The 12,551-nt window shown below is 34.6% G+C and overlaps 1 protein-coding gene across 1 annotated transcript in view; it reads left to right on the forward strand.

The window, feature by feature from the left end:
- The window catches only part of FSTL5 (follistatin like 5), a 346,821-nt gene that overhangs the window by 130,283 nt on the left and 203,987 nt on the right, over positions 1 to 12,551 (forward strand). The window lies entirely within an intron of this gene.

Below are 12,551 nucleotides of genomic sequence, written 5' to 3' on the forward strand. Positions count from 1 at the left end.
AAAAACAATTGCAGGAAAACTGCATGAGATCTTTAATTGAGGAGCCAGTAATTTTCTGTACACTATCACAATCCTTTAGCTGGAATTTGTAATTTATGTGCTAGTGATTCTTCCAATAAATTAGTTAGATAAACCACTTGCCGCATTTAACATCAAGAATTTTCTGAAAGCATAGTCTGTTTTTGTGCACTGCTGGTTTGGATAGGATGTTGGATGGCAAAATGGACTTTGAAAATGGAATGCAATGTTTTTTATGTTTTCCGATATCTTTTAGACAAGTGAGAAGTAGGTGTGGTAACACTCAGGCTTAATTATTTTGTTGAATAAATGTTATATGGAAACTACTGCTGTCCAAACATAAAAACCACTAAACTGACCTTCTTTGTAAGTATTATAATTTTATACATGGAAGAATATTGGTCGACTTATTTTTCAGGAGATAAACTGTAAAATGGGACAAATTTATGACAAATATTTGACTAATAAGTATAAGATATGCAAAGTATGTTTTGCCAACATCTATTTCATATTCTATGTACCTTATGCAAGGTTAAACTGTGTTAGCTTTCGGAGTTTGAGTTAATGATTCTCATTATTTTTAAATTGTTTATAAGCTGCAAATATCCATAACGAGTTGGCTGAAGTTTCGTTTTATAAGTTTAAATGTAAAGCATTGTTTGACTTGAACTGGTGATCATATACTTGGATTTTGCTTGCTTAGCGGTTTATGACCTGAAGAACATTACATTGATGATGTTTCCATACAGAGCATACTTATTCATCGTGGCAGATGTAATGAAACTAAAGACCTCTGAAAAGTGAATATGTGCATGTTTTGTGACGATGTCATGACGAATGATTTTAAAATGTGTCTGCAGAAGGTAGTAGGATTAGTATTACATAGGAAGCTTTAATTCTGCATTTCTGCTTAACAATGCGGCCTGGCTTACTGTTTCAGACACATTGTTACAAGTTTTATCTGTCATTTCTATGCTTTAGAGAGAAAATATTTAGTTCTGTGTACCTACTTGTGTACCTACTTCACTTTTTCATGTCCTTTTCAAAAATTCACTGTTTTAGCTGAACCTATTGGTTAACTTGCACTGATGCATGCTCAGTGGAAGTTAAGTTTGGCACAAAATAATCTCCAAAGATTTAATCTGAACTGAATGTGCTGAAGTCCAGAGATGGAAGGTTTGCGCAGAGGTCTGTCCTGTGATTAAGTTCCTGCTGGAGTTTAAGCAGAATAGAAAAAAAGGAGGAGCTACCCTTGCCACTACTCACAGCAATATAGAATAGAGTGTAATAGATACCATAAAACTTGCAGTATTTCTCTGAATGTAATGGCTAAAGTAGACACAGCATTAATGATGGTAATTCTGGCAAATCCACATCCTCAGTGACAGATTTCTCATGTATAGTTTTTTTTTCCTGGGTATCATCCTATGAAAATCTCTGTACATAAAAGTAAGTGTATATAGTATTATTGACAGGAGAGTGATCCAATTGATGTCTCTTTACCAATAGAGGCTATATAAGATATCATAGTGTTGGCTTTTTGGTGTTTTTTTTTTCTTTTTTTATATTACTTGGGAAAACAAGCTTCTAATGACGGCTGCTCTGTATGCAATATGGTACGTATCTGTCCTATGAGAGTAACCATTTAAATTCTGTTAGGAACAACTAGATAAAATGTCAGTCTGGTCTACATTCTAAATCTAAAGAATTTAATTAATTCATACTTTTTTCTAATTATATTTCAAATATTCTATGCCTTAAAATTTGTAAGTTGCAGACACATCATAAAAGCTATGGAGGTTAGGATTACTTGTAGGGAATTAGTTGTTGGAGCTTTTTTTTTTTAAAAAAAATTGCTTTGAGTTAAGAAGTAATAACTGACTATAAGACAATTTCATATTCCTTTTATCTGGCCAATATGCACATATTTATTTCAGCAGGATAACACAGTGTACCATGTAAAATTCTTGCTCAGAAAGTCCTGATTTTTGCTGCTTTAGATAGTACAGTATAGGTTTGGTGTTGTCAGATACGTAAATATTATTGAGAGATTTTTGGATTCCCTAAAAAATACCTGTATCTCTCCCATAATAGACCTGTCACTGCAGTGGGATTTAATAGGCTGTTCATTCTGTCTTCTACTCTGCAGTAGGAGTCACAAAAAGCTGACTTGGCTGAAGTCACTGAGCGTTTCCTCATTGGCTTTGTTATGGCCAGTACATTTCATCACAAAGGGGAGGAAAGGACTCGTAAGGAGGCAAAAGTAATACCATGTTAAGTATCACATCGCTTGTTGCAATGTTAATTGGCATCACTTTGTAAGAAGTATTTTATGTCTTTACCTTACATAGTCAGTTTGTAGGAGTTAAATTAGCTTCTTATAACTTAAATCTAATCTTCACTGTTAGAAGAAACCTGTTTCAAATTATTAGCCATTTTCTGTGGTGTTGGTGGCAAGGGTTTGTGTGATGATATAGGAAAATATTATATACTAACCTTGTAATTGGTATTTTCTTAGAAGACTCTTGAAAGTAACGTGATACTTTGGTATAATGGCCTTTAATATGTACAAGGAAGTTACGCTCTGATTAACTTGTGTATAGTTTTGATTTTTTTCAGTTCATTTTGTTTAGAGTTTTTATCAAAAACAATTAACTAGCGGAAACACTGAGTGTATATAAACTTCACTACAAGTTATTTGTTATTTCTAGCAACATATACGTACATGTTGAATGTGTTGAAATGGTAAATTCTTTGGAACAGAGAACTTTCACTCCTGACATATGATCATTAAAACACTAATTGACACTGAATTTAATAGTTAATTTTATTTAAAAAAATGAAACAACAAGAAAAACCTCTTAGGAATTATCAAGAATATATTTTGCTAGGAACTGATCTTTTCTCATCTCATTTCAAGTTATTCTTATGTGTGGCTGTCCTCAGAGTAAAAGATAATGAAAGGTAGAATGTTGTTTTGCTTCAACAATTTGAAGTTCTAAATCTTGGATAGCTAATAGCTAACAAATATAGAGATAATCAGGGCTTACTTTGGCTGATATATTTAATATTTTGTCTTGCCTTAACAAAACTGTCCTTTGCACTTCTCAAAGCTGCCATATGACCTATGCTTCTGATACTTTTTTAGTATATACATATGTGTAGCTATCCAGTTGTAAAAGGTATTGTTACTTATTATTATAATTTTACTTAGAAACTTAAGAATAGCAACTGCAAACTTCAAGTTTTTTAATCACATTTTTTATTTCTCTCTCACAAATGCATTCATAACTACATTTCTTGAAATTCCGAGCAATCTACTAGGTTCTTGTGGTTTATAGCTCCCCTTCCCTTTTATTTGAGCATTAAATATTACTAGTATTTTTCAAATTAAAGCTGTATACTGGGGGGAGGGGGAAGAGATTGGTTTTATTCCTCTATGCACTTAGTATCCTTGGCCGACTTAACTTTTATTTTTCCTTTATGACAATTTCTTCTTCATTTCCTTTGCATATTGCTTTGTGCATTTAGTTTTACATTATTCATCGATGTAAAACATACTTTTTTAGACACTTTTAGCTATATTTAGTTCTTCTTCAGTTAACTTTCATGCCTGGGTAACTTTTTTTTTTCTTCATTTGGCTTATCATCTTGATTTTTTTCTGAATCTGGACATGATATAAAGTAGCACTGAATCTTCAGTGCTGGGAAACACAAACATATAGTTGCTGAGTCTGGGAAAGCACAGACTTTCAAATATATCTTTATTTTTTTGTATTATTTCATGGCTCAGCTATTCTACTCAATGTGCTGGCACTATAACAAGGCATATACCTCAGTGACTTACTGTAGAGGAAATGTGAACATCATTCTTGGCACTGCATGTAAATATAGTAAGAGTGATTAAATCAGATTAAAGATCTGCCTAGTTTGATATCTTGTTTTTGATGACAGCCAGAAGTAGATACTTCTGAAAAAAATTCAAGAAATAGAACATGGATATAGTCATCCTCCCCAGGTATGTCTTCCCAGTTTCTGGCAACCAGGAATTTAAGGACTCGGGGCTCAAAATTATGTTTGTATATCATGTTTGATATCCACTCCCCCCCTCTCCCCACCCCAGTTGGCCTGTTCTGCAGCTAATCTCATTTATACTTTTCTTTTATAAAACCTTCTGTAAGAAGGAATTCTTCAATTGAGTTGTGCCATATATAAAAAGGTCTTCCTTTTGTATTTTAAATCCGCTGCTTGGACGGTTCATTTCCAATTCTATTCTTTGAGTGAGACAGCTGGCATGGTAATACCCTTGCATCGCTATGTGTGTAAATCTGGGATTTTCAAGCTACTGAAGTAATATTTCTATGGCAAATCTTGACTTGATAAATATTGTAAGATATACTGGCAAATTGTTCTCTCAGAATATAGCTTTCTGAAATCTATTTTACTTGTCTTGCTGTTGTTATTCTCCTTTATTGTTTTTATTAATAATACAATATTGTCTAGTAATTAGCTTCAGCATATCAAAATCTATAGAACTCAAGCACCATAAATGTACATATATGTAATTTTCAAAGTAAATGTCCTAGTTGTCTTTCCTAATGGAGAAATGTTGCCTTGTAGGTTTTTGGGTTTGGTTTTTTTTTTTTGGTGTTTAGGTAGGTTTCTGTGAGTAATTGTGAAAAATTACATTTGAACATTGGGAACTAGTATAAGATGAAACTTACTGTGGTAGCAGAAGAAACAGGTGTTGGAAAGATTCATATAAACAAATAATGGGAGAGGAAAGAGCGTTGATAAGGCATGGCAGTCAGAAAATACTCAAGCTAAATGACATAGGTAGTTTAACAAGAAAGACTTCTTCAGAAAGGTAATGGGAAGGTTCATTGATACAATTGCATAGTAACTCTTATTGTAAACAAGTATTTCCCCCAATCCCAGCCAACTCCACCGAGTCCCTTGGAGAGTAAAGACTGGATTAATTCTTTTTTTTTGTTTTACTGTCCCTCTGGCATCTTAGTTTAACATTTCAATGCAAAAAAAAGAAAAAAAAAAGTGCGCACATTTCTTTAGATAAAGACCCAAAAGCTTGTTGCTGCCAAGGTATGTGACTGTCACAGATGTCCTGAATCAGATTGCCTGGAATCTGTCTGGCACAGACAGAGTCAGAATTTTGGTGTTTTTCTGTGTATTTCACCTATAGGGACTCATTTTGCAAGGTGTACTCAGAGCTCTGTTGAAGCACTTGTGAAGCTCGTTGAAATGGAGGTGTTGGTGTTCCTCTTGCATTCATCAGGCAGTGATGTCGGAAACAAGAATCAGATGACCCTTCTGCTTAATTTGGGGTGGAGACTAACCACCTCACAACACTGCTTGTAATTAACTTTGAGAGTTGGCCTATTCTGGTTGGAAGAGTCTTAAAAAGTCATTGTGCCTGCTAATGGGTGGGAAATATTATCTAGCTTGTTAGTTGGAGCACTAATGTGGAAGGATCAAGTCCTAGTCCTTACTCCAATTACTGTTTTAAGCTGCAGAAGTTCAACTGAAGAGATTAAAAGGTAGATTTTTTGTAATACTCTCTAGTCTCATAGCTAAAGAATCTTCCTGGGGATGTGGTATCTGAGAAGGAATAATTTGTCTAAAGAAAGTTTCAATTTTTTATTTTCTCCTGTGTCTGAATTGTAAGAAATATTCCCTACTGTTCTAGTTATTAAAGCTGCACTCCGTTTCTGATTGCTTTGTGAGTCTGAAGGCTTTTGTAAACAGAATCTAAGTTAATTTAGAGAGTTTAATACTGACTTGAAATGGTGTAACTAAGGGCAAAATTTGGTCCCAAATGGTGCTTTGATATGAATGTGGTGGTTATGATAGAATCACTCAAAATTCCTTAACTATGACTATTAGAGCTAAAAACTTTAGGGATACAGTTAGCTGGCTTGCCATAATTAAAACGATTTCTTATTGTAATCTGACTTTAGTCAGGCATACCTGAGAGCTGAAATGAACCTTTTTAAAATTCCCATCTTTCACGCCTGAGCGGTCTTTGAAGTGTGAGTATATTAGAATTACTTTTTTGCTTATTTTATCCTGCAATAGAGATTTTTTTTTTTTTCCCCATGGTAAGCTCTGTTTAAGTCAGCTCTCTCTGAAGTAAGTCTTTTGCATCTGTTTGTTCATTTGAATCTGGATGAGCTAATTACTTTCAGAGTAAGGTAGACTCAGTTTGTAAGAAAGTTAGATTTTTATTTTTATTTGGGTTACCTTGCCTAGTTCAGGTCTCATTTACACTTATAATAAATATTTGCTATAACTGATGGCAGAATTTCTGGTCAGAATAACCTGCAAATATACATCCAGTATTGAAAAACATATTTTATAAAACTAGATGCTACAAATGGAAACTGCTGATCAGAAGTCCTGAGATATCAAGTGAAGTGCTGAGAAATGGTGATTTTGTTTACGAGTTTCTGGCATTCATGGGCTCTCTCTGCTTTTCCACTGGTTTCCTTTTCTCAGACATTAAGCCTTTGCTATTTCATGCTATATCCTAATCTTGTCCCTGCCCTGGGTGCCTCTTCTTGGCTTCTCTCAGTCTGTAAAGTTCTGGACTATCCTAGTTTTAAATATGCCAGAGGAGCTTTTCTTACTGTCACAGAGAGAAAATTGCACCTAGTACTTTTATTCTAATCTTAGAATATTTTCCCAGATAGTTAAATATTTAATTTTTTTATTTTAATATCATTATTTTATTTGTTTCCTATGACAATTAAATCCTCTCCAACCATATTATTTAACCTTATAAATGTATTTGAATTGTTTGGTTTTTCTGTTTTTGCTGAGGAGAGCAGTTCATATTTAGTTCACCTAAATCTTGTAACATGAAACTCCCTCAGGCATTTAATTCCTTTTCTGTTCTTCAAGTCTGTTCTAATTTGCAATAATTTTCTGGTCATATGCCCAGAATTGAACATGCTGTTCCAGAAGCAGCTGTGGAAGTGCAGTATACCAAGTACGGAAACACTGTCATATGTAGCTTTTGGTACACACAGCCTAATGCTGTAAAGGCTTTCTTGCTACCAGTTCACACCAATAAAATATATTGTTTTCTCTCTTAACTCCCCTGATTTGATGTTGCTCTGAAAATGTCGTCTTTTTATTCAACAACTGTTCCAAATTATTTTTCCCAGTTTAATCCAATTTCATTATTTTCAGATTATGTTTTGAAAATCTTTGTCTCATTGATATTGCTTTATCTCTTGTGTGATTTGTACGTTTCTTCAGCTTATTACTTATTGAATGTTGTAGGTTATTACTGAAGATGTTGAGTACTAGGCCTAATAAAGATCTATATATCATCCTAGAAGGGACCTTTCACTGTTCAGTATATACCATGTCTTAAAACTCTGAGTGTAGATTATTAGCGTTTTCTTCCCTTATGAATTCAAATAAGTATGAATTAATTTTGTGACTGTATTAAATAGGAATAGTTTTCATTCATTAGATGGTTTTGTTTTCCTTTTCCCTGTGCTCTTCTGAATAACTATGAAATTCAATCAGAAATCGTATGACAAAATTGAATGACTGTTTTCTTCCCTGTGGATTGACACTTTCTTTTGTTCCTCCCCATTTTTAAGTTAACTTTTGATATTGCTTTATAATATTACTTTCTCATATTATTAATGCAGGCTACGAAGCTGGTTTAGATACAAATGACCCAACATATTTTACAATTCTGTAAAGTGAACGAGCATATCCTTACATCAGTTCTAGAAAAGAAAACATCAAAATTCTTCCTCTCTAACCAGTGTGGTATGTCCTCTCTCATAATATGCAGAATATAGTTTTCAGGGCCCAAAGTAGTCCTTTATTCAGAATATTGTTTCATTTCTCATCATTGAAGGTACATATGTGAATAAGAGTTTTCAAGATAAGACCTTCAGTTACAGGTAAGTGGATAATCTAGTGTAGAAATTTCTGCTGGTACACTTTCTGGCTCCTGTGAGAATAATGAGCTCTCTTCTCTCCCTCCATGTGCCCCTTCAGTGCTAACTCTTCAGCCTTTCATGAGGATAGGTGGAAAAGCAGGCAATATTAAAGTGAAAAGCCAGCTCGGGAAAGGAACATAGCCTATAAAACACTTTCAAAGTACAATGTTTTGATTTTTATCTGAACATGTAAAACTGTTTAGTGTATTACACTGAGGCAGAGATGATAACCATGTATTTGAGCCTGAACATTTTTTTCCTGAGCTCTGTCTGTACTGTGGACTTAATGACACAGATTAGCACTTGTTCCTTTAATACTGTATTTGATCGGTTATGTTCAATGAAGTCAAATTAAGTTTGAACTAAACAACATTAGCTTATGCTTTCCTAAACTTTATGGCATCCTTTATAGTTTTTCTATTCCTTTAATATTTTAAACACTTTAATTCTTTTTAATAAATAAACCAGAACAAGTTAATGTGTGGTACTGTGTTTCTCCCAGCTAGTCGGGCTGGAGTTCTCAGGTGAATGAGTGGCATTTCTCCTGCATGCTCAAACAGAGCGACAGTAGCAGTGCAATATAACCCCTGGCAGGCTCTCGCTTCAAAGGAATGAAGTACATACTTGTCCGTAAGTTTGACAGTTGTTTCCTAGAATGTCAATGGAAAAAATAGCAACTCAAGGTCTGTGTTTGATTATAGACTCCAATGACTCTTCAACTTTTAGCTCTTTCTGACCCATCCTCTATCATAGAATTAGTCCCTTCTCATGTAGTAGCTTCTTCCCCACCTCACCTGCAACTATTCCAGTCCGTTCCTCTTTTAACCCTCTGCTGATCAAAGCTGTCACTGTCCTCTTATTTTCATAGCTCCTTACCCTTTTGTCTGCCCAGTAGGATGCTTTCTCCTTTATTACGTCTGGACAAGAAAAACACCGAGATGACAGCTGCAATAGAATTGCAACTTGTTTTCAGTTTCTAGATCTCTTCCCATAATGTCCTTTGGCTTTTAGCAAAAGCGGTTGGGGGTGGGAGGGGAATAATCCTTTTGTAGTCTACAGTCTCCCTGGATGCGAGGCATGCTTGTTGAAGTGGGAATCTTATTCAGCCACCAGAGTCAATAAAAACTATGTTGAATACATTAATTTTTGTGGATTTAAACATCAGGTAATGCTGGAGGAATTATTGAAAGGAAAATGTATCTTTGTAGTTGCAGAAGAAATATTCCATTCCCAGTCAGGTTCAAGTGAGTGCTCTGGAGACATTCTTTGTATTTATGGGAAATAAGTGCTCCAGAAATTATAGGAAAGCTGTAACCTTTAGAAACAGTGGATTTTGCATATATTACGATATGAAACATCTAATGGTCATTGTTCAGTTTTTAAAAGGAGAAAAATTACAAAAAATATGCAGTCCAAATAGTTAAATTTTGGCATGGTTAGAATAATGTAAAGCAGGGCGTGTAATGGAAAATGCTAAATTAATAGTTGTACAGAGAAAGACCTTAATAGCAGCTGTCCCTTGGCAACAAAGTAATGGCAATTGTATTTAGCTCTTATATAGTAATTTTCATTTTCAAAGTACTGCACTTATTTAATAGAAATGGTAGAAGGGAAAACGACTCTCGTCTAAAGCTCTCCCATTAATTTACATCGTCTCTTAGGACTGAGTGAGGAACCCTTCACAAGAGAGAAGAGCTTAGAGCTGTAAAGAATTGTTTCAGTCCTGTAGAAAGAGCTGACTGATCTCCTTTTGTGTATTCTAAATATAAAAAGGACATGGCCAAAACTTAGAAACACTTACAGAAGGGTGGAAACTGGAGAATACCAAATGTTTCTACCATTGGCTCCTTCTAACCAATAGGACAGATATTTCATAGTATAGATTTTATAGAATAAAACTATAATCCAGGGTTCTAGAAAATAAAGGCAATTTTAATTTGCATTTCTTCTCACAGTGGAATATGTCTGACAAATTTCTTAGGTTTTCTGACCACTCAAAGTCATGACACTCTTAAAGATCTTTTAAAAATAAACCTATCTGTATAACTGAGGAAAAAAACAGGGAGAGAGACTCTCATGAGATCAGCATTGACCTTTAGAGAGTGAGCCCCTACAGAAGAACTAGCCTTTTTGCCATGTTTTGTAATTTTATAGTTCAGTAGCAAAGGATTCTTTCAGAAGCTTTCTTCATTGCTACTCCAGAACATCTGTAATTAAGTAAAAATGAGATGGAATGAACGTGCAGCAAAGGACTGTAAACATGTTTACACATTTTGATAAACATTCCTGCATTTTCTTCCTCTTGTAGCATTGATTCATCTGCATCATATACTAAATGGAAATGAGCAAGATGTAAAATTAATCCACCCTTGTAACTATCTGAAGAGAGTAATTATCTGATGCTTGCAAGCTGTTTCTAGAATAGATCCTTCCCAAGCTACATTAAATTTTATTGTATCTGTGTTTGAGTCTCAAATTACACTGGATCACATCCTTTAATAATAAAAACAATGTAGCTGCACCAAAGTCAGTGGAGCTGTACAGATTTTCTCTTATGGGAGCAGTACCCCAAGATATGTAAGTCCCCATTGCAAATTTGACATTACAATAAATGATAGCAATTTATGTGTGCTTATTCTGAGAACTCAGTGTGTGCATAACTTAAGATGCCTGGTTAATTGTGTTCAGTTCCCATATCAGAGGTGCTCAAACTGTGGAGCCATGGAACAAAGCCCTTAACAAGCATCACTCTGTTTGCATAGCAGAAGCTCAAGAACAAGAAGAAGAAAACATTCAGATTTGACAGCTAACTCTATGATAAGTATGCATAAAGGAAAATATTCTCTCCTGGAAAACCAGCGTAAAACTTTTGGGAAATGGAGAACAGAAAATTGGCAAATTAAAGGATAAACAGCTGAAAAAGGCAAAGGAGATAATTTGCTGCTTTTCTATTAATCCTTTTTGTTGGTTGTTGGGTTTTTCTTGTGTGTTTTTTTTTGTTTGGTTGATTTTGGTTTTGGAGCAAGTGACATGGCTAAGTCCAGTGCCTCACCTGAGCACTGAGTCTCACCAATGAGCCTCTCAATCTTTGTAAACTCTGGAGTTTACAGACCCCAACCAAGAATAGCTAAAGACTTCTGGATCTAGTCCTGCGGAGCTGTTATCTTGGTACTAATACCCTGCAAACTGGGAACCTTATCAAACCTAGAAAGGTCTCTTATGCAAATTTCTGAGATAGCTAAGGGATTGTTTTTATAAATGTTCACATGCTCATCAGCAGTAATTAAGTATAGTTGCAGGAACCTGTGGGAAATTCTAGCCAAGTCAGGCCAACACTGATGAAAACTTTATAAATTAAAATAAAATATAATTTGAGAGTTAACAATTCAAACATTTAAATATAGATTGATTTTCTAATTTAACTGCAGGGCATTAGAAATCTAGTGTTGACAAGTGAGGAGGAGGAAACACATTGACTGGGTGGGCAGAACAGGGGGATTATCACTTTTTTTTGCAGCAGTTTGGATTTAGGTTGACATAAGTAGCTCATGAAACTGCACCCTTACCCTTTTCTAGCTCTTTCTTGTACCTCTTTGTGCCATAGGTACTTTGGAATATTACTTTAAAAAACCAAACACACAGAACTTTAAGAAAACAATGCAAAGTGCTTCTGTACAGGGTGCTGGAGAATTGGTAGAGGACAATCAAGAGTCTGGCTATGTAAAGCTGGATATGAGACATACTAGTCAATTTCTGAACAGTGGAGGAACTGGGGAGAATGTAGGGATCTAATATGCTCAGAAATGTCCTCCTGAAAATTCATGAAGTTTTCTCTAAGTGATTTTTCTGAAACCTGGTGGAGAGAATTGACATAATAAGCCAATGTTAAGCCAGGAGTTTGAAAACTTTCTAAAAGATCTTGATCTTCTGTGAATTACTCTCTCTTTGTTAAACTTGTAGCACATTCCAAACCTGTTTTTCAGTAGTGCAATAATAATTTCCAGACCTTGTGAAAGCGTGAATGATGTGAGTACATTATCTGTCTCTGAGCATAATTACTAAACACATTGTATTTTGGAAATGAAATGTGACTATTAATACTCTGTAAATGAAATAGGATTCTTTTAGTGAAAATGGAGTCTGCTTATGTTAGAGAAATGAGGCATAAAAGAAAGGTTTATGGAAATCTAAGCTCTTCTCTTTTACTTTTCTTCCCATATTGATGCATTCGTATTTTTGGTATTTGACTTCATAAATTATTAAAAAAATAGATATGTTAGCAACATAAAAGCTCAACTTTCAGTAAATACTCATGATTAGATTTAAGTGGAAAGATAAGTCCTTAGCCAAGATTTTACTAGATTTTACCTTGATGTTTTGCGTTGCTTGTGGTGTGATTTTGATCTCAGTGTTCTGCTCTTCAATATATTTGTTTGAAAATTTTCGTCTTAAAAATGCTGTGAACTCATGTTTGAGACTATAAAATGGAAACCCCCAAAAGTCTAATTTGTTTTGTCATAGATGACGCGGTGTCTGGAAATCAATGTGTTC

Source organism: Calonectris borealis, chromosome 4, assembly GCF_964195595.1.
Source record: "Calonectris borealis chromosome 4, bCalBor7.hap1.2, whole genome shotgun sequence".
Classification (NCBI taxonomy): Eukaryota; Metazoa; Chordata; class Aves; order Procellariiformes; family Procellariidae; genus Calonectris; species Calonectris borealis.